At 39.5% G+C, this 22606-nt stretch overlaps 2 pseudogenes; both read left to right on the forward strand.

The window, feature by feature from the left end:
* The first annotated feature begins 1569 nt into the window (after positions 1-1569).
* On the forward strand, positions 1570-3808 carry LOC148718848 (uncharacterized; annotated as a pseudogene).
* Positions 3809-4329: 521 nt separating this feature from the next.
* On the forward strand, positions 4330-5490 carry LOC148718849 (uncharacterized; annotated as a pseudogene).
* Positions 5491-22606: the final 17116 nt, after the last annotated feature.

Raw genomic sequence — 22606 nt, forward strand, 5'->3', positions numbered from 1 at the left:
TTCCAGTTCATGCTGTTTTGGCGGGAAACTAAGAACTATTACCCAGTCTTCCTTGGCGTTGCGTTTCAATTTTTTTTGTTTGCGTTTTCTTTTTTTTTTGTTTGCGTTGCATATTTTATTTGCTGCAGTATTTTTTGTTTGCGTTTAATTTTTTTATTTGCTGCAGTATTTTTTTTCTTTGCGTTCTGATTTTTTTATTTGCTGCAGTATATTTTTATTTGCTGCAGTATATTTTTTATTTGCTGCAGTATATTTTTTGTTTGCGTTGAGCCTTCTGAGCCACCGTACCTTTCAAACACTAAACACTATTTTTTTCAAGAACAGTAAACATTAAAAAAATGGCTAATTTAACAGTAAACACTAAAAAATATGGGCAAATAAAAAAGTGGCCTAAGCTGCCTGCCTTGTCGCATTTCTTCACTATGGAGAGCGAGCCGAATTAACCGTCGAACTTTAAAAGCCCCAAACGAGCGATTTTGAGGCTTCCTGGCAGAAAAAAACACTTCCAAACGAGTAATGAACTATTAATCTTTATTCGGAGCTGAATTTTTTTGAACACTGACCACTAGGGACAGATTCTAGAGGCAATATATTTGAACTACATTCGTAACGGCTATGTAAATGCCACTGGAACCCATTACCATAGAAACCCGAAACCACAGATATTTAAGATGGTAAGCCTGTGGCGTGGGTCTGTAAGTTCGAGCGTAGAAAAGATGACACCATTTGTTAACATAGTCGACATATCCGCCATCTTCGACATCGTGGAAAGAAGCTTGCGCCGTTATTACGTGTCTGATGTATTCCCCATTGCACGTGACTGAACTTTGTGGAGAAACCCGACGGTAAACCTCTAGTTGGTCGCCCGACTAAAAAGTTTGCATACTCCATTCTGACGATTTTTAATGTCTTATTTCCACAACCTTTTACCTCCACGTCTTCTTTTAGTGTCAATTTAGTGGTGCAGACCAGCAGGGAAAATGTAGGCAAATTCAAACTGGAACGAATATCTGTTTGCATTCAAGGAATCTTAAGAACATATTTTCAAAGCAAATATTATCAGGATGACTCTTTAGAACAAAATAGCATGATAGAGGGATATACCGTCACTCCATTATGTGAAATCAGAAACAAAACTCAAAAACTCTGCGAAAGATTTGAGGTCAGAGACACTCATTGACTTCCCTCAAAGAAGGTAAAAACCGACCAAGGAGCCGACTGGGTCGGCTGCTACGTCAACAGACGTAGCAGCCGACCCAGCGCTACTGAATACCGATCAGGTATCAACAGAATGTTGACAAAGTGTCAGTGTATACTAAGTATCGATTAAGTGTCGATGATCATAGACATGTATTTTCCACATGACACCACACACCTATCCTCTTCTTGCTTCCCATTTTACTGAAATTAAGTGCTTCAGATGGACAATTAGTCACGAGATCAAATAAGATAGCGGATGATCATCACAGGGACCTTACAGTGGTACCTCGAAACTCAGGATGACCATACTTTAGCACGATAGGAGGTATAATGAGAACATCTTTCAATTTGATATTTGTAGATTTATTCATGGTTGGTAAGCGCGCATGGTTTTTACTTAAGCGATTCTTCACAATAAGTGAATAAAAATTGCACAACCGAACTAACATTGAAGCATTTTTTATTATATTAGAACTGAGACATTACAAATGTTTGTAACTTTAAACCACAGGCAACTGACCACAAAAGACAAGGAAGTCCCAAACTCGATGTCTCTTTTATTCAGACCCAATTAATACTGTCAAGACGCCTAAAATACTGACTTCGAATATGCTTAAATAGGCGTAATTGTACTTTTAAAATAATTCATCTCAACTGAAATGATTCCAGTGCCCGTTCAAAGAAATTTAGACTCAGTACGTTTGACAATTAAGGAGTTCCTGAAAATATTAGCTCACATAAGCTTACAAACTAACAAAACGTTCCCTGCTCTGAATCGGAATCGAGTACTTTTAGTCTTTTGCACCTCTTTGTGGACTTTATCTCAGCTTCTGGAGTAGCCGAGGTCGGTGATTAATTGAGGCTGCTGATAGACATATTGTATTGACCACCATAAATAACAGCACCGGCGGTAAAAAGCGATATTGCTCGCCGGCCATGTTGATAATCTGGGGCCGAACTACCTGAATGAACTGTGGCCGAAGAATATTCAGAAACTTGAGATAAATTCGAACGAATTTATAGAATTTGGCGCGCTGTTGGCCCATCCAATAACTGAAAGTAAATATCAAGTGACTCTATCTAGTTCTGAGAAGGGACCATTTCCTTCTCTTTGCCTTGAACCTGTCAACAAATCTAGGAAAATCTTATCAATTGAAACATGGTTGAGCTGTTTTCGCGTTTTTGTTGGAATATACACCAGCAGATTTCCTCATCAGGCCCCCGCCCCCATGAAATACGGGAAGGTGGTGCAAGACTTGGCATTCCGGGGCTTCCATTGGCAGTTTTTAAGACGAAAATTTTCGTTTTCTTCGGCAGACGCAGCCAGCGTCATTCCCTTGGAGCAGTATTCATCGGGAGTTGTGGATGCGAACACAACACTCCACCTTTAAAAAGTCTCAGTTCCAACCGACCTCTATGCAACCGAAAAGGCAAATCCTATTCTTCCTAAAGGGTACTGCTTTAAGTTTAATCGGGGTGTAGAGTGTGCTACTGGCTGTAATTTTAAACATCAGTGCTTTAAATGCGATGGTCTTCATCAAGCTAGCCGTTGTAATTTTACGTGCCCAAGGTAGACCCTCTGAAAAGCAGCCTCAGCCTTTCAAGCCCCTGCATGCCAAGCCCAAGCCCACACCATCGTAGTTTACCAACCCCTGTACAGGTTGATCGGTTAGAGTTTCTTCTTTCTGGGTACAGCCATTCCATAGCAGAATTTCTCTCAAAGGGTTTTAGAGAGGGTTTTCCACTGCATTATGAAGGTGTTAGAGTCTCGTCTGATGCTGCCAAATTACTTTCAGCCCGGGATAACCCAGAGGTAGTTGATGCCAAACTTAACAAGGAATGCGAGGCTGGTCGTTTGGCTGGCCCTTTTCATAAGCTCCCCTTTCGTCCATTTAGAGTTTCTCCCTTAGGTGTCGTGCCTGAGGGACGACACCTAAGGGAAGTTAGGTTGATACATCACTTATCTTACCCCAGGGGTTCCTCTGTTAATGATGGCGTCTCCCCAGAACATTGTAGTATGTCATATGCAACAATTTCTGATGCCATCCAGCATATTAGGTTGCAGGACCAGGGTGTATCCTTGCCAAAACAGACATCAAAAATGCTTTTAGGATTTAGGATTCCCATTCGTCCCCAGGATCATGGTTTGCTTGGTATCCGTTGGAGGGGTTTATATTACTACGACCGTTGCATACCAATGGGATGTTCTAGTAGCTGTAGAACCTTTGAGACCCTGAGTTCTGCTGTAGAATGGATTGCCCGGGGGAAATTGAAAATTGACCACATAATTCATTTGCTTGATGATTTTCTTATTATTTCCCCTTCCCAAAAGCTATGCCAGGGCCAGTTGCAGTTATTTCTTGACCTTTGCACATACCTTGGCATTCCGATAGCACCAGAAAAGACTTGTGGTCCTGCTACCACACTTTCATTTGCTGGCATCGAACTAGATTCTTTTTCTTTTGAGGCCCGTCTACCTCTGGACAAACTTGAAAAAATGTATTGGCACTATTTCGGACTTTTTAACACGAAAAAAAGTTACTTTAAAGGAAGTCCAGTCCTTGACGGGTTTGCTGAATTTTGCCTGTTCTGTGGTTGTACCAGGTAGGGCCTTTTTACGCCGCCTGATTGATCTCAATCTTGGGATCCGGTTCCCATACCACTTTACACGGCTAACTAAGGAGGTTAAATTAGATTTGCAGCTTTGGCAATCCTTTTTGACCAATTTTACTGGCCGAACTTTCTTTCTTGAAGACACTTGGTCTAGGTCTGACAAACTTCAGCTTTATACAGATGTTGCAGGAGCATTAGGCTTTGGTGCAGTTTTCGGCAGCAAATGGTGCTATGGGAAATGGCCTGCACATTGGTTACACAAAAATATTTCTTTTTCGGAATTTTACCCAATTGTGCTAAGCTTACACCTTTAGGGGCATGAGATGCAAAACCGCTGTATTCTTTTTTCACCGACAATGAGGCCCTCGTCCATGCTATAAATAAGCAGTCATACAAAGATAAGGCCTTAATGTTTTTTATGCGAGCACTGGTCTTGGTTTGTTTACGCAAAAACGTCCTTTTTAGAGCAAAACATGTCCGGGGAGTGCATAACACTCTTGCGGACTCTCTCTCCCGGTTACAGGTCGAGACTTTCCAACGTTTAGCACCATCCCATATGGAACACAGCCCAACAGACATTCCTATACATCTGCAACCTCAGAACTGGCACCCGTAATGTCTTCGCTTTTGAGATCCAACCTTCAACCTTCGTCGCTTCCAACTTATCAACATGCCTGGAAGCTTTTTCATTTGTTTTTGCATGTTACATTCCCTGGTGTTTTAACAAGTTTTCCAATTTCCCCTTCCATCTTAGCCCTTTTATTGCTTACATGTATAACCATCATTATGCTCCTTCCACTGTGCCTACTTACGTCTCTGCCTTAGGCTATTGTCACAAGTTATCAGGGTTTGCGGATCCCACTAAGGTCTTTTTTGTCACCCAGATGCTCAAGGGATATGGTAAACTTGGTTCTCGTTTAGATAGTAGGCTGCCAATCACTCTGCCCATACTCCATAGGCTTTTAGAGTCCACCATTCATCTTTCTCGTTCACCTTATGAGATTTGTCTGTTTCGTGCAATGTACTCGTTTGCATTTTTTGTCTGCCTGAGGATTGGTGAAATCCCCTTGTCCGGCTCCATGGGGGTGGATCTCCCCTGCAGCTTCATCAGCTGGTGCAGTTGGTGGATAAGAATCAAAAAGTTGTGGCCCTGAAGTGCACTTTTTGGATTTTAAGCATAACTATAGCCAGCGACCCTTTTCTTTGGTGATTAACCGTCAAATTCAGTTTTGTCCAGTGCATCTGATGTTGGAATATTTGTCTGTTAGAGGGCGTACGCCAGGCCCCCTTTTTATTTTAGCTGATGGTCCCGCTGTCAGTAGAACTCAGTTTACCGACAATCTCTCCATTGCCTTTAAATATTGTGGTCTCGATCCATCTAGATACAAGGGTCACAGTTTTCGGATAGGGGCTGCTTCTTATGCTGCATAGGCTGGAATGTCTGATGCCCGGATCAGGGCTTTGGGCCGTTGGAAGTCCAATGCTTTTCAAAAATATATTCGGATTCCTTCCTTATCATCTTATTTTCATCTCGTATTTTCATATGTACACAGGTGGCTTGCTGGGGAAGTTACTTGGGCTGATCATTCGACTTGCAAGGGCAGTGGTTATGATCAGCCTCAGAGTTGTGGATATATACTTAGGCTTAATCTTACTGTAGGATATAGGGCAGACTAGCAAGGACAGCAATCACTCTGGGCGTGTTTTGGGCCCTCGCCCTTTCTGGGCCAGGAAAAAGTTTTCCAGTGTAAGTTTAAGTTAAGTTGGAAATTATAAAAGTTCTTATTAAAGCGTCTATGGGCCTTTGTTCATAGCCAATTAACTCCAACCTTGAGTTTGTGATTGTCTTAAGGCCCAGTAAAGCAAGCTTCAGGATATGCAGCACTATTTTTAAGAAGTTGTGGTTTTAAAAAGCGGGTAAAGCATAAAAAGCGATATTGCTCGCCGGCCATGTTGATAATCTGGGGCCAAACTACCTGAATGAACTGTGGCCGAAGAATATTCAGAAACTTGAGATAAATTCGATTTCTTTTTCCACAGAATTAATGCCTGCACACCTTGAAGCCATGATTGGTAAGCAGGGAACGTTGCAAGCATTCACTCTCACCTACTTCGCATGGCTGCCCAAAAAGGGCGATACGATACGATACGATACGATTTATCTCATTTATGAAAAAAAGAAATTCGTATCAGGTCATACGATATTTTTTACGTCCTTGGCGGCTTAAAGGAGTCAAAATCGAAGTTTCGAAGGCCGACACTGATCTGGTACTCAAACTTCGAATGAACGCGCAGGGGATTTCCACCCGTAAATATTGTAATCGTTAGAGCAATAAATGAGTTAAATGATCTTTTTGTGCTATTTCATCACTGTTTTAGTATTTATGAAAACAATCATATACCGCGCCACAAGGCGACAAGGTAAAGGATCAGCGCTTGTGTCATAACTGGAGAAGGTCAGAGTACGGGTACCCCGGTTTTGCAACTTTTGGAGCTCATTCGAAAGACCCTTGTTACAATGCCCCCAGATCTCGCTGCAGTAATTAAAGTATGGTTGAACTAAGGCATTGAAGACGGACTCAAGCGTGGTTCGGTTAACAAAAGGCCTACAACGTTTAATTGCTCCAATGCCCGATGCGGTTTTCTTGGCTATTTTTTCAATGTGCATATTCCATGAAAGGTTTTCGTCTATATGCACACCCAGAGATTTAACCGAGCTAACTTGTTTAATTAAGTCACCACCTATGATTAGTTTAGGGGAAGTATCGTAAGTACCTATCCTTTGCCGCGATCCAATTAACATGAATTCAGTTTTAGATCAATCTAGAGTCAATTTGTTTGCAGTGAGCCATGTATTAACATGATAGGTCGTGATTCATAACTTCATTGATCATTTCTATATTGTTACTGGCAAAGGTCAGGTGAGTATCGTCGGCATACATACGTGCAACTGTATTAGACAGGCAATTAGGAAGATCATTTATGTATAAAACAAAAATCAAAGGTCCTAGAATTGTTCCTTGCGGAGAACTTGGTTTGATTCAAGGCTCTCCATGGCAACACACATCACGAAAATTTGTGCCTCTTCATTTTACTACATTTATAATATTCGTCGGATCAGAAAGTACCTTTCACAGCAGTCAACTGAAACTCTTGTCCATGCATTCATAACGAGCCGCCTGGACTATTGTAATGGCCTCTTATATGGACTACCGGACTGCTTGTTGAATAAGCTGCAACAAGTACAGAATGCTTGTGCCAGACTTATTCTTAAAGAACAGAAATTTTGTCATATTACGCCCTTAATTTTTAAGTTACACTGGTTACCAATTAGATATAGAATTGAGTTTAAAATATTGTTAATTACTTTTAAGATTCTTAATTTTTTAGCCCCTTCTTATCTATCCTCTCTTATTTCCCTTAGACCCCCCTCCAAATATAATTTAAGAAATTCCAGCGATAAGCTTTTACTTAGCCATCCATCATTTAAATCGAAAGCTACACTGGGGGACCGTTCCTTTACCTGTGCTGCTCCGAAACTATGGAACGAACTACCGCTGGATATTAGGAGCGCAGGAACAGTAAATATTTTTAAAGCTAAACTTAAGACTCACCTTTTTCGTAGTGCATTTTTATAGCTTTTTTTTAGCCATTCTAAGTTTACTTTTAATTGTTTCTTAAAATTATTGTAAGTCTATTTTAATGGTAATTTTTAATCTTGTAATGCGCATTTGAACATTTTATGGAATTTGCGCACTATAAATTTTAATATTATTTTTTAATATTATTAACTTGACTAATTGAGAGCGAAGCATTTACGAAACATTGTTGATTGCGATTATCTAGGTATGACCTAAACCATTCATAAGCGATACCGCGGATACCATATTCGAATAATTTAGACATAAGAATTGTATGGTCAACGGTATCAAAAGCCTTTTTTAGGTCGAGAACAACAACTGCATTTATACTGCCTTTATCAATGTTGAAGGCCCAATTGTTTGTGACCTCCAACAAGGCAGTAACAGTTGAATGGAGCGAACGAAAACCAGATTGTTCGCTGGAAATCGTTTTCAGTGAGATAACCGTAAACCTGGTCGTAAATGATACGCTCAAACACCTTAGCTACTATAGGGACGATAGAAATTGGGCGATAATTGTTTAAGTCGGAGTGATCTCCCTCTTTGAAAAGTGGAATAACCTTTGCGCATTTCCATTCCTGAGGGAAAACACCTGATCTGATGGACTGATTAAAAATAGAACACATAGGATCAGCTATCAGATCGGCGCACTCCCTAAGAAGTCGCGAAGATATCATATCTAAGCCTGTGGCTTTCCATTTACAAAGCTTAGACAAAAGTGAGAACACTTTAGAAGGATTAATACATTTTAACTCAAAACATTTGTCTGTTCCCTCAAGGTAATGTAGGTGTGATGGCTATTATTAGAATAAATCTGGCTAGCAAGCTTAGGTCCAATAGAAGAAAAGCGATTGTTGAAGGCATCGGCCAGCTCAGGAGGGCCGTAAACAGAGTTACCATTGCTTTTGATTTCTTATATGGAAAAATTATTAGTTTTCCTCGACGTGAGCTCATTTACAATCCTCCAGGTCTGGCGTGAATTGCCTTCGTTTTCATCTAATGCCCTTTTATATTAGAGCTCTTTTGCTTTTTTAATTTCGTTATTAACTAGGTTGCGACATTTTTTAAACTGTAGCAAGTCATTAGCATCCTTAGAACGCGATGCTTTCAATTTAAGAATATCTCTGTCATGCATTCGTTTCTTTAAGTAAGGTGTAATCCAAGGTGACTTTGAGGCGCGCGCCCGTTTTACATGAAGTGGGGCATGCTTGTTTACACATTCCAGGAATAGTTGTTTCCATGCAGCCCACATTAAATTAGGATCAGAATAGCTTTCGATGCTACTCCAATCCTGTTGACATATATCGTTACGAAAGTGATCAGAGTTAAAATTCTTAAATTTCCTATATCTCAGGGTAGTATGCTTATTCGTTGTCGATTCTATAGAAACTTTACGAAAAGCGTAAACTAAACTGTGATCGCTGATGCCTATATGTGAGGCCCCTGAGCAGACGACCCTATCCGGAGTATTTGTAAAATTAGATCAATTAGAGTACATGATTTGTCGGTAATTCTAGTATGTTCGGTTATTAACTGGTCAAGGCCGTAAACTTCAGCAATATTAGATAAGATATTTGTACTTTTGTCAAACTTAGGCGCGGCCATATTACAATTCAGATCTCCTAAGACGTAATATTCGATATTTTCTGAGTCTAGTTTTCCAATACGTTCTTCAAATGGTCTAAAAAGGTCAATTGAAGAATCAGGGGGTCTATACCAGGTCATAACGGCAAACGGCCTTGATCTGGGCTTCTTGATTTCGACAGTCAGACTTTCTATGCGTTCACATATTAGATCAGAGCGAACAGAATAATTGATTTCGGAACGAATAAAAAAACAAACACCCCCTCCAGACCTACCGTTGGTAGAGCGATCGCTACGAATAGATTCATAGCCAGAAATATGAATTTCATTATCGCTTATTGTGTCATCCAATTTAATTTCATTTGTGGCTAAGATATCCATAGGTCTGCCGGAAAGCAAAATTCTTAGTTCGTCAATATGTGCAGAAAGACTATTGATATTTAGCGAGGCCAATTTAAAGCCCCGTTTACACGGGAGAATCTCGTGAGAAACGATTAGATTTCCAAGGTCGCGATTACGCTCTGAATTAAACGGACGGCGAGTAGGTCAACTACATTCATCTAACTTATTCGCGAAGTTGTTATGCATTTTGGCAATACCTGTCTCACCAAGATGAAGTCCTCCTCTATTTAAATCCGTTGAGTGAATGTCATCGTGGCGTATGAAGTGCCGCTGTCGCTGATTGCAGAATTTTCGAAGCCTTTTGTTGACTGCATCAACATCGCCGCTATCTGAGAGGTCCGATCTTGTGACCAGCTCTGATATTATTACTTGGGCGTCCGTGGAGCTTTCAATTTCCCTCACTAGGTCAACGATGTTATCGGCGATTTCGCTTGGGGATAGTTTTCCAAGGTCGTTAGTACCAGCATATAAAATGATCTGGTCCGGCTTCTTGTCCAGTGTTGGTTTCACATAATGTGACATATCCCTTGTTGTAGCTCCCGCGAAGGACTTTACAACAACCCGGTGGCCGACTTCTTTCCCTAATTGCCACCCTTGAATGTTTCTGATAATAGAATCGCCAATAATGACGGTGGTCGGCGAGGATCTCTCTTGGTTGTGGTTAAGAGTATAAGAGCTGTTCTGAGAACTCTTGTTTGGCGGCTTTTTCTTGCTCGATTTGCTTTGGCGATTCTTCGTTGTTTTGGAAGATTGAGATTAAGATGATCCATTGTTTTGCTTTGTGTCCGCCCTTGTATCCGACCACTTTGTATCCGACACCTTAGGATCAACCGAAAGCGACTCTTTAAAAGCTTCTTTGCTGTCAGGCCGAAAGTTATATAAGTTCAAGTTCTGGGAGGGGTCGATGGTGGTTAAGGAGCGCGTAGTCTAGCGCTATCGCTATGAATAAAATTAAACCACACGCCAGAAAAAAAAAGGATGCAATATTGATTCGAATCGAGGAAGCTATTTTTCTCCTTCAAATGCGTGACATGCTTTCGGTTCTCTAATAAAACTGTTCCCCTAAAAATCTTCATACCTTTACTGTAGCTTGGATGTAACCGTTTGTGCTACCTATGGAGTGACCAACCTCAAAGCTCAAAATGTTATTGCAAAGGTTATCTATAAGAAAAAGTGGGGGACATAATCAAAGTGGCGATTAGCCGCTGTACACATTAAAAGGAAGCAATAGGACCAAGAGAGGGGGTATTGGTCCCGGCCTTGGGATTTTTTAATCTACCAAGGCTATCGACGGGTACTCCATTTATTTTCTATCGTAGTTGTTAGCAGTCTTCCTTTAAGCCTACTTTTAAAGTTACTTGCATTCATTATCACACACCTTCTGGAGATGAATGTTCAAGCATACAAAAAGTCAATAAACGTTCATAAAATAGTATCTCGGTGTAATGCCTGTTCTTTTCTCCATGTTTCACACTGTAATTAATTGTATTTTTAACTAATAACTGTATTTTTCTCAGTATTGTACTCTGTTCGTCATATACCCAATTGGTTGTTGACTAAATTTGTTTGGTCACGTGGTTGTAGAGTAACTCGATTCGTTCGTTGCGTTTTTAAGAACCCCGACTCCACCAATGTCCAGTCGTCTTTACTCCATCGTTATCAATAACGTATCAAGTCAATGTTGTAAAAAGAAGTGTTTGTTAATCGTTTGACTGTGGAGTTAGAGTCATTCTTAGTTACAGAGTCAGCCTTTCAACCAGAGATCACGCATTTCCACTGCTATACTACCAGTCTTTACATTACATCTTAAGACACGTTACCATCTTCAATTACGCACTGCGAAAATGAAAATGGGTCCGAATCTCGTACACGTGGCTCATGAATTAAGTTACACGATTGTATAAGATGAGACAGAGTTATGAGAAAAAACTTTAAACACTTGAGATAAAACATGAGCACATCGAGGACTTAGCGCTTTCCCAGGGATAGTTCTATCTGTATTAAGAAAAAGAAAACCCCTGACTCACTATTTCTGTCATGTTATTGTCACGACACGGGTGAGCGTTTTGGAAGTGTGCTGCTAAGCTTAGGTCAAAGATAATTACCAATAATTCATTGATTACTCTTTTTCCACCAAAATGGAAACACGAGAGTAGGAACTTTTGAAGGTCATTGACTGATTTATTAAATTCAATTATCTCAGTTATGTCAGCATTAGCGGCTTGATCCGTCAGTACAAACATTTTTTAAACTTTAGACGTACGAGAATAATCATGTACTTTGCAAAATTTGTGTAATTGACTGCTGCATATCTTTAACCTCACGTAGGAAAAAAGGAAAAAAAAAGAAAGGAAACCTGCCGTCAAAAATAATATATTTTAGGTATTTCGTTTCGATGCACGAGTTTAAGGGGTTCGTTATCACTTTCAAGCAGAATAAAATTATGTAAAGAAAGATTATCGCGTTGCAAAGAAAACGCAACAATATGAAGCGTAAAACTTTGAGCTAGCGTGCATAATAATGAGATATCAAAACACTTGTACTCACGAATAGGCCACGCCCCAAGCTTTTATATTTATCCCATTTTGTTCGATAAAAAACTGCGGCACGTCCAGGGTAAAAATACGGTAATTTTACGATGTCCTTCCAATATTGTCTGACGTACCCTTACATGGCCAGTTGACTATTAACATTAAAAACAATTGACATTAATTGACAAATGGTAAAGGATGACTTTTAAAACGGTATTTATTAAAAGTCCGGTAAACTAACAGCTGAATATTTCCGAGGATGATGGGCAAATTGAAGTAAAAAACTTCATCTGTGCCCAGGCCAGTAACGTTGCGTTAAAATTCTGACTAATGCGATTTACGCAGCCGAACCAGGAGCGAAATTGCTCGGGTAATTGCATAACAAAAAGAAAGGTCAAATCTAATGAAACCTGTAAAACTTCAAACCAAGAAAAATCAGCCGAATTAAACCTGCAAAAGCCTCAAAACATGTTAAATCAGTTGCCAAATGTGTAAAATATAGCAAGTTGGCAGCCGCACACATACGCAAAAAGAAACTTGAAGACGAGAAATGACATTGCTCATGTCGCGCGACAAAAGAGATCTCTACATCTATGAGTGGGCCTATTTTCACTGTCGAATTGTAGACTTTAGAGCCTGTTTCTCATACACCACCATACAAAAATACAATAAACTCTATTTATATTCCAATTGAAGGTAGGAATTCATGCTAATATCTCCGAATAATAAAGAATAACTGAAAATCCTAAAAAAAAATAAACACTACAATACGTAGGTAATGTATCAATTATTAATCGGTATTATTCCATATTATTCAGTAATTTTATAAAGAGGACTAGCAATAAATACAATAAAATTATTCAAACTTAGGGAAGAAAAATCAACTGCGAAAGGTACAGCAGTCAGACCATAACTAGCGGTATTTACTCCAGGTATCATAAGAATGTTATCTCCAAGCAAACGAATGGTATAATTTCGCAATGTAAATAACTTAGAAAATTTATTCAGGAGCCGGCCCATGTAAAACCCTATGTCCAAAAATTAAAATATTATGAATTCCTCTATTATACAGAGTGGTACGATTTATGCGCTGCAATAACCACCAGATATATGAATCGAAAAGATAGCACGACTTTTGCGACAGCTTCATACTCAAAGTCTATTCTATAACGTCTTACACAAAGTAAAAAATTGTCTAACAAGGTAAACTGGTCCAATCAGCTGGACTAGGGAATATGGTCCAATGGTTAAAATGATCCAACACACTAATAAGTTCAAAGTACTAAAATGGTCACACCAGTTAAAATGGTATAACTAGAGAACGTGGCTCGGACGGTTGAAATGATCCATCCAGTTAAAACCGTCAAATCAGTTGAAATTGTCCAACTAGTCCTAAACAAACCGGTGGCAAGTTCCCACTGCACATAATTATCCAGCTGCTTAAAATGGTCAAACTAGATAAAATGGTCCAACTTGCTAAAATGGTGAAATTGGTTATGGAGGGGGTAGCCAGATAAAATGTTCCAACAGCGTAAAATTGTCTGACTAGACTGGATGATCTAACTGCGTAAGACAGTATAGATATGCATATATGCACGATCCTTCGCAGTAAAGCACTATAAGAACAAAGGGACCGCTTGGAACGAAGCGACCGGATACAATTTTAACCAGTTAGATCACCACCACCAGTCGAACCAGCTTCTTTAGTTAATCCGTTTTAATCGGATTAATAGACAGTACATTGTTCAAATAGTGCTTTACTGCGAAGGATCGTGCATATATACATAAGACAGTATATTTAGATAAGCTAATTCAACCAGTAAAAATTGTCAAACCCATAAAAAAAGGTCCAAGTGGCTAAAATGATGGAAGCCTAGAAAAATGGTCCAATCGCTTGAAATGGTCTTACTAGAGAAAGAAATCAAACTTGCTAAAATGGTCAAACTTGTTGAAATGGTCTTAATATGGTCATACTAGTGAAAATGGTTTAATTACACGGAATGATCCATTAGGGTCTAAGCGATACAAATAATTTAGCTAGATAACTTGTTCCACCTGGTCGACACGGTAAACGGTCCATGGGGTTGAAATGGTCTAACAAATGGTCTCACCGATTAAAACGGATTAACTAAAGAAGCTGGTTCGACTGGTGGTGGTGATCTAACTGGTTAAAATTGTATCCGGTCGCTTCGTTCCAAGCGGTCCCTTTGTTCTACAAAATAGTTGGTTCGCTCCACGAAAGAGTCACTTTGTTCCACAAACAAATCGCTGGAAATGACAGAAGTCAAAAAAGGTCAAAGTAGCTAGAACATAATAGCGAATATACCTGGTCTTGTTGTGCAATTCAAATAGCAAATACAACTCGCCTTGTTGTGCAATTCAAATTTGCCGTTTGAACACTCGCCTCAATCTCTTATCATGCGATCACCCAGCAGACCGTACAGTTGATGTTTCTTCCTTAAAAACTTTACTTTCATCATTACTTTACCTTTTTATCATTAATGCAGTTAAAACTTTAAACCCCTGCGAAAACGTTTTGTTTTCCTTTTGTAATATTATCCTCTAAAATTCACGCACAAAGATTGATATTTTTCTCACCTTTAAAACCACGCGTGATATGTGAACATATGCTAATTAGAGGTGAGACATTTTCTTTAATAAACAAGCAAACAAACAAACAAACAGGCAGAAAGACAAACAAACAAGCAAACAAACAATACCAATCTTCAATCAAATCGCTCGTTTTCTTGGAAGTTCAACGGTTCGATCCGGGGGTTGTGTACAAAAGGATCACTTTATTAAGAACAACTAAGAGTAGCTTAATCAGTCACACGTGTTTCAATCCACAAATGATTTATTCACGACGTCTTCGAGGTGCACTTTCTGCAAACAACAAGTTCGACCCCATCGAGAAAATCTTCAATGCGATGATTGTCTCCGCTGGCAACACCTTAGGTGCGAGACGGGCGTATCGCAGTCCGATTACTGGCGGTTTTTTAATGGGCACAAGAAAAGTAAATGTCAATAAGCACGTAGACAAACAAACGGCTCCTTTAGGAGCCACCAAATAAATAAAAGCAATGAGGAACAGTTATCCTAGCTAGTAAGACACGATTAGCACTGGGTTCCAGAAAAATTCAAAATGTCCTACATATCTGTTGTATGAATTGAACGGCAGACCTTGGTTAGAATTTAAGTCCCAACTTTGGAAGAGAAACTAAAAAGTAAAACATTGTGAATGTACTGTAGAACGAAGTGACCCTTTCGTGGAACGAACTAACTATTTTGTGGAACGAACTGACTTGTGACCGTTTGATGGAACGAACTGACTTGGAACGAAATGACCATGGAACGAAGCGACCGTAAACCGTAAAATGGTCCACTTGATTAAAATAGTTGATCATGTTCAAATGACTTACCTGATAAAAATGGTCAAAGAAAAAGAGATGGAACTAGTTTAAATGGTTTAAAACGTCGTAACTTAAGGAAATGGTCCAACTGGTTAAAGTGATACAACTCGTTAAAAGGGCCAAAATAGAAAAAATGCTCCAACCAGTTGAAATGGTCTAACTTGTAAAATAATTCAACCAGTTCAAAGGGTCAAATCTAGTAAAATGCTCATGGTCAATCTGGTTAGATAGTCTTAGTAATTAAAATGGTCCAACTGTTTCAAATAGTATAATAAGATAAAATGGTCCAAATGGTTAAAATAGTCCAATGGGTTACATTGGTATAACTAGATAAAATGGTCTTACTGATTAAAATGATCCAACTGGTTCAAATGGTAAAACTGGTTAAAATGGTTGAACCAGTTAAAATGGTCTACCTTTATGAAATGGTCCAACTGGTTAAAATGGTTCAACCAGTTAAAATGATTCAACTGGTTAAAAGGGTCAAACTGGTTAAATGCTCTAACTTGACGAAATAATCGAAGTGATTAAATGATCCACAAAAACTCTTAAAATTGTCCAACTTGTTAAAATGGTCTAACTGATTCAGGTCAGACGGTGTGCCTGGCATAGGATCATGGGTAAAAATGTGAAACGGCTCATTACATCCTCGATACGGTCGCGTGAACATCTCCGAGTGTAGTATAATACACAAGAGTTAGTATATTTCAGTAGTTTTGGAATGGGAATTAAAACCCTTCTTCCATTATTGAAAGCGGCAACAGAAAAAACCAATTTGCAGTCTTTAGAAGGCCTCGTAGCCGCAGTCGATGCCTCTTGTTGGCTTCACAAGGCAATTTCTTTGAGTTATCAGCAACATGGCGACGATCGACGGTGAGGACATGGCTTACGTGAGTTTGTGTTTGACACTTTCTTTCGGATTTCCCCGTATCATTGATTATTTTTCATTTTCTATAGAGTTCAGGATATTTTCTCATCATATCTGGAGTTACTGGACCGAAATGATATTACTCTGTTGATAGTTTTCGGCGGCCTTCCATTACTGGGAAAGAAATAACAGCAGAGAAAAGAGCAAGGTACAAACTATTTTAACCAGAAGCATATCACCTAGGTTATGTATATGCTTCTGTCTAAACCGATTGTTATAAATATTGCACAGCTTTATGCCTGATTAGCAGTGCTATAACTATAACCCCTTACTACTTTTGTTGTAATGATTGTCTTACATGTTTTGAATTCAGGCTTAGGGCAGAAAATAAAGAGGATTCAGACCTTCTTGCATATGGATGTAAAAAAGTGAGCTTACAAGTAGTGTATGTTAAACTTCGTAGATCTCCCTCACTTCCTTTGTTTTTATTCCCTATTTCGATTTTCGCATTTATTATTTACCTTCTTCATTTCTTCTACATTTACATTTACATTTTTTAATTTATATAGCGCAGACTTCTATGTGGATATATTCAGTCGCGCTTAACAGTATCGTAAGGTTGAGATCGGACGTCTGCATTTTTATCAGGCGTCTCTGGCAGCCGCTTCAGTCCGTGTAGCGATCTCACCTTCCCACCCATCCCACCCCGGGGAGGACATCCACTACACAGTAATCTCGTGCATGGGAAATTTACGTGTCCTACCCATAACCCTGCAGGAGACGGGACCTACGGCTTCACGTCTTATCCGAGATGACGAAGCAATGTGAGTGAGGCGTCTTTCTTAAGGACACAACGTCACGCCCCAGCCAGGACTTGAACCCGGGCCAACCGACCCAGAGTCCAGCGCACTGACCACTCTCTAAATAAAGCAATCCAAGCATGCATTCTTGCACATCCATGCAAATAAGCAAACACAATAGATTATGGGTACACCTGGATTCAGGTGATTTAACTGATTTAAAAGATTTAGTTACTTTAAATGCTCTTACATGATAGAATGGTCCAACCAGTAGAATGGTCTAACTCAAAATGGTCCAACTAGATAAAAAATGGTTAAAATGGTCAAAAAAGATACAGTGATCCAAACGGTAGTAAATGGTGTAACGAGAAATAATGGTCCAACTGATTAGAATTATCTTACTGGATAAAATGGTGCAACTGCCCAAAATGGTCTCAGTTGAAAATTGATGATGTGGGTTCAACTTTATAAAATGATCAAACTGGTAGAAGTTGTGTAAGTAGAGAAAATGGTCCAACCAGCTAAAATGGTTAAACTTAGAAGATAGTCCAACCTGTTAAATGGTCTTACTAGGGTAAGTGGCCCAACCGGGTCAAATTATCCAACTGGTGAAAATGGTCAAACTGGTTAAGAGCGAAGGCTGATAGTTTCGAAAGAAACTGTTTGGGGCTGCGTCGGTGGGAGTAACGAAATAATTTGGATATATCAACAAAGTTGAAATGGTAAATTGGCCACCGTAATGATTACAAAAGCTGACGTTTCGAGCGTTAGCCCTTCGTCGGAGCGAAGGGCTAACGCTCGAAACGTCAGCTTTTGTAATCATTACGGTGGCCAATTTACCATTTCAACTTTGTTGATATATCCAAATTATTTGGTTAAGAGCGACTTTGTGAATTGACCGTGTGAAGATCGAAAAATATGGCACATGGTGGAAAAATTGGAAACCTTCATATTTTGCCCAGAGAAACCTTATAGAAAACATAGAAAAGTGGTAAGTTTTTTTCCCCCAGATTTGCTTCTTTATCCTAGAAAATTCACGAAAACTAAAACGAGCGTTGGTAGCCGTAAAATGGCGGAAATCGGTACCCCGAGTAGAGGCAAATGAACTTTGCTCATGAAAAGCGCAAAAGAAAGCGAACTCGTATCAATTTCATAAATTTTCATAGGAAGGATAGAGGTATGGTTTAAATTTAAAACGGGACCATTTCAATTCATTTGGAGCTTACGGAACGCTTTTGAAAATCACCAATATTTCAAAATCCAAATATCGCATTTTGTAACAAATTTTCAATTATCATTTTTCCCATGCAGTATAACTCAGAATCGGTTCATATTAAGCTCATGATAAGTGGAAATAGTGTTTTTTTCGAGGTTATAAAAGTTAGTTTGGGGCTTTTTATTTTCACACGGAAAAACCAGGCTAAACATTGTCAAAATCGCAGCAACGGCATTTACGTCACGACATAATCTAATTAGGCACCCTGTGGTTAACTCCAGAATTCCAAGCACATTTTAATAGTTAGCACCGTTTTCGATCAGTTTTTAACAAACTTGTCGATGGAATAATTTTTCTTATCAGTAAGTCATCGCTGTGAGACTTGTTAACTTCGCAGCGGGGATCTCATGCAGAATTGAAAGTAACTGAGTGATAGCACATACTTAGGAGAGCCAATAAGCAGAACACACACAAAAAGCAAATAGCTATAGCAGAGCAAAGGAAAGAGAAGAAACGATTATCATAAAAAAAAAATTTGGAAAAGGATCAATAGTCAGAGTAAAGACGAAACAGAGGCAAAGTACAAAATGATTGAAATAGAAGAAGAATACCAAGGTGAACTAGAACTGACGATAAATGTTTAATGAACGGTGTGCTATTTGAAATCACCAATACAAACAAAGAATCATAGCTGAGTTAAGAAAGCTCTTCCTAATTAAGAGTTCCTGGACACCTAAGGGCAGTCAGCTATATCGATGTTGAGGCCATGATAGATTGAATTTTAGATCGAGCGCCAATTCTTAACGCACCCTCCAGCAATCGGACTAGATCACCTGTTTCGGCATCCTTGTTCTTTGGGCGTTGGATGAAAGAGAGGGTCACAAAGATGCGATGCATTCTACTAGGGTTATCCAGTCACGCTAAATGAATAACGCGCTAGGCTGATCACAGAATTAGTAAGGTATTTTTAGAACAATTTTCTAATCAGTTAAACTTTTTTAGGTTTTCTTTAAAAACTATTATTTAGAGGAAGTTTTCCAAAATGTTGCAAAGCGCCGGTCTAGTCAAACTGCCAAAATGATGGCACTGCACGTTATTCAAGATTTTCTTTAAATTTGTGGTTTGCTTGCAGAGACTTCATGAGACAGCCTTCTTTATTTCGGAGGCTGTGCTAAGGAAGACAAATAAGCCGTTGCCTCACTGAATAACTTCTAATTAACTTAGCGCGAGGGCCATACTGAGGATTATTGGCCTGAAATCGAGGCAATACGGAACGAGCGCAGCGAGGTCCGTCAGAAACGACCGAGGGCCATTATTCCCCAATACAGCTCGAACAAGTGATGATGTTACTAAGTATTTTATTATATGGAACTCAGGAAAACATTTTATTAAATTTTTAATTTTCCGGCTTTCGCGAGCTCAAATACACGGCTTATGATCGCTTCCATGGGTACGGTCCGTGCGGCAAAATCCCGGTCAAGTAAGAACTAATCAGAACGCTCGGATTTTACCACAAGACTATCCTGCCATATAATAAGTTGTTACAACCTTCAAGCTCGAGGTATTTTAATCAAGATTTTATTTTCTCACTGAGTTGTTTTGTTTCAAAATACATGTCCTTGCAACCTTTTTGCCTCGTGCTTGCGTTTTTCTGCTTGAAATTCATTGTACAGAAAGAGTCACTCATGATCCCAAGTTTGTCTTTTTTATGTACGTGTGGTCGTTAACTCAATCGAATTGTTTTTGCTTAGCGTACTAGCTGACATTCCTATTTTTAGATTTTGACGTTCAAAAAATGTTGAATAGGTGTCAGTGACGTTATACAACGATTAATTCGCAGCTTCACATCTGGAGCAACCCACAGGCTTTTGACTGTCGTCCTTTGAATCTTACCAAGGTGGGGAAGGGAATTTGAACCGGAAGAGTCAAGTCCATCCAGTGGGAAAACTAGTGGTTTACCTTTTAATATGGAGGCACTTAAAGCAATGGCTCAGAAGATAGGATCTACAAGGTCTAGGTTTTGAAGCTTGAATAGTCACAGCAAATGCTGGTCAATAATTAAAAAGTCACGGTCGTCACCGATCTTGCCTTTTACAGCAGATGTGACTATCAAATGAGGGTCTCCATGGGAAGATGGCTTTCACGGCTAACGGTTGAAATTTTGGCCATTTTATATGGCTAATGCTAAGTTTTTAACGGTTAACTTTTTTTACGACTGATGGTTAAAATTTGTCAATTTTTACGGCTAACAGCTAATTTTTTGGCCGTTTTAAGGCTAACGGTTAACTCCTTTGAGACCCACTAAAATTTTGCACTTGGGCAGGGCATTGGAGCATGATTTTGATCGGTAAATCCAAAAAGACTGCAGATTTAGTATCTAAAAGTCAACGATCAAGCTTCTACTCAGTTAATGTTAATCTTAGTGTGTGCAAGGGTGACGTACTTTAGAGAGAGTACTTAGGGATACCATTAGCGATAAGGGAACAAACAATGTTAAAGCTTTGTTGAAAAAGTAAATACGACATGCAGCAGTTGCAATAACAGTGCAGACCCTTGGTACCTCTTCGTTAAGGCGAGTCTGGCTATCGTTTGAGCAAAATTTAACAAATTGATGAACTAAAAAAGGAGGTTACAATAGGGGTGACAACTCTAACAAGGCCTGTTTAGGGAGAAAAACAAAAGAATCGAGAAGACTCGGGATTGTTGATGGGAAATATGACATAGTTCTCGGATACGCAGAAAAAAAGAGCAAAGTTTTGACATTTTACAAGAATGTCACCGAAACACTCGGAAGGATCTTCAAAATTTCCGGGAGGACTCAAAGTTCCACATGGTGTTGCTCAAACAACGTTTGTTAGAATTGTCACTCCCATGATTTAACTCTTTCGGCACAGTGCCCCATTATGTTAAAAAGAACAAAAAAAGCACTACTCTAAAATTCGTACGTCCTTGCTTCTTAGACTAGGTATCCAGTCCACATCATCTGGAAACTGAACAAGATAGCCCCTAAATTTGTCATATTCCATAACAGTTCCACATATCCATCCAAGATACTTTGTTTCCCCATCAACTTTCTCTTCATATTCCACTTCAACTCTCTTTCCAATCATTGCCTCTCCCAGCTTTTTCCTGGATGACCTTGCCTTGAGTCTTGCCCTTTTATCAGGTGGTGTTTGGTCCAAATGCACTTTAGGGTCATTTTGCGAGCCAGAGGTTCCTCTCAAACTAAGGCGAGATCGCTTCCTCTTCTTCTGCCTCTTCTCTCTCTCTTCCTGGCTGCTGGTTTCGTAGCTGATATTAATGCTTTGTTCGTAAGCTACAATCTTCACGGCATGTAGCCGGTCTTCCAAGTAGATATTCTTCATCAATACTGAGATATTGCTACATCCCTCACCGATGGACTGGCGGTTTAAAGACTCAACGGGATTGTTGGTATTCGCTGTAGATTCCCAGTCTTCAGTATCACGTAGAGTGAATGCCTTACAAAACATCTTAAGAATTCGGTGCCTAGACCACCATTTCACCCAGTGAGCAGATTTCGACCAGTGACGGTTATTAATTTGATTGGAAATTGCAGCTAGTTGTGGGGAGAGCAGATGTTTAGCATGAATCACGCTCCTCTTGCCACAAAGAACGTCAAATGGTAGCCTAACATCAGCCTGTTGATCAACGTCTTGGATGGCATGACCTAAGTGGCGAAAGATGCTATGCTCTTCTTTGCTTTTAGTCACGATATCGCTGACACGGTTCCCTGAAGTTTTCCAATGAACCGTGCAGCCACGCATGATCTTCTCTGTTACTTCCGTTCCCATGCTTCTTTCAAAACCATTGTACTCGGCCTGGTCAAAATCCACCATTATCTGGCGAAGGTTATGACCATTTTTAAAGGAAGGGTGGATTTTTCTGACATGGCCAAATACTTCGGATGTGGTTGTTGCATAAGCATCGCCATCCTGCTTATTCAGAAGAACTCTGGCCACTGCGTTCTAACTCAACGTTATTTCGTTGAATGCTGCCATATTTAGGAGGTATGGGAATCCGCTATTATTTGTGTACGTTATGTCTACGTATAAATCCTTGCTGTCCTTCAACAGCTCTGCTTAATATGGCGCAAGGAAAAAGGCAAAATTTCTTGATGGTGAAAGCAGATATTCCCTACCTTCCATTTAGTATTTCCCCATTTTTTCATTTACTTTAACGAGAAATTCTCCATCGACAGAGTCGTGCCGATTCTCGTACTCCTTCCTGAAGTCTTCAAACTGCAGCACTTGTACTAAAGGTATGATATTTGGGTTAAGTCTAGATCTTTCTTCTAGTACCATCTGCCTCTCTCTCCTAATC

The sequence above is a fragment of the Stylophora pistillata genome, chromosome 12 (genome assembly GCF_964205215.1).
Source record: "Stylophora pistillata chromosome 12, jaStyPist1.2, whole genome shotgun sequence".
Lineage (NCBI taxonomy): Eukaryota > Metazoa > Cnidaria > Anthozoa > Scleractinia > Pocilloporidae > Stylophora > Stylophora pistillata.